At 38.6% G+C, this 926-nt stretch overlaps 1 protein-coding gene across 2 annotated transcripts in view; it reads left to right on the forward strand.

Moving 5' to 3' along the window:
* LOC106532389 (interferon regulatory factor 2) overlaps positions 1-926 on the forward strand; it is a gene marked incomplete at its 3' end in the record, with an annotated part of 28,359 nt that overhangs the window by 12,905 nt on the left and 14,528 nt on the right.

Here is a 926-nt window from a genome sequence, read left to right on the forward strand (position 1 = left end):
TGTGTGTGTGTGTGTGTGTGTGTGTGTGTGTGTGTGTGTGTGATGGAAAGCAAAGCCTTACTGCAGATTTGTGCCTTTTGATGGTGTCTGTATTTAAATGATATGTGCTTTAGTCTGCTGCTGACCCCAGCAGCTACAAGGAGTCAGTGGGTGGTCTTCATCGTCCTGACCTGACCTGACCTGACCTGACCCCACCCCACTGTGCAGCAGTGTTTAGTTTGTTTACAAGTTCAAGGAATATTGTGGCCATTTTTAAAATGGGGTTTGGTGCAAAGCTTCTATTTTTACCTTCTAACATGTGGGCAGCTCTTTAAACGATCTCAGTTTGGAGAATTGTTTGAAATTAGAGCAGAAACCAACAAGTCAGAGTCATCAGGATATATTAAAACTAGAGATTAGAGCAGAAGCAAGAAGTTGAAGCCGTGTGGCCCCCTCTCCATGTAAACACWCAGGACTTGTTGACTAAAGAACAGAAAATAGATATGTTTTTATTTATTTTGTATGTTGTTGACTCTTGTTGAATAATGTAGTCCTTACAATCCTGAGGCCTYTTGCACGGCACTAGGATAAGGGATTAATCCAGGATTTAGGTGTAAATCTGAATTAATTAAGCCTTGAATCGGTTGCATGAACTACGAAGCACTTATGTTTCTGTGGTAACAAGTGCTCTGAAACTAACCTGATCAGGTTTAAAGTGAAGCTTATTTAATCTGTTYGTGTTTCTGAGCAGTAGAGTCACTTTACTGCAGAAAACTGTTCCTCTAACCAAGTTTTACAGTCTGATGTCAGATAAAATGTATTTATTGATCTTGTTTTTAGACCCATATACTAAAGATCAGAATATGTTGTGTTATTAATCTCGTTAATTTGAAAAGTTTATTTTACTTCAAGAATTCTTACCAAGTGCAACTGTCAAACTGCAGATT

Source organism: Austrofundulus limnaeus, unplaced genomic scaffold (assembly GCF_001266775.1).
Source record: "Austrofundulus limnaeus strain Quisiro unplaced genomic scaffold, Austrofundulus_limnaeus-1.0 Scaffold761, whole genome shotgun sequence".
Classification (NCBI taxonomy): domain Eukaryota; kingdom Metazoa; phylum Chordata; class Actinopteri; order Cyprinodontiformes; family Rivulidae; genus Austrofundulus; species Austrofundulus limnaeus.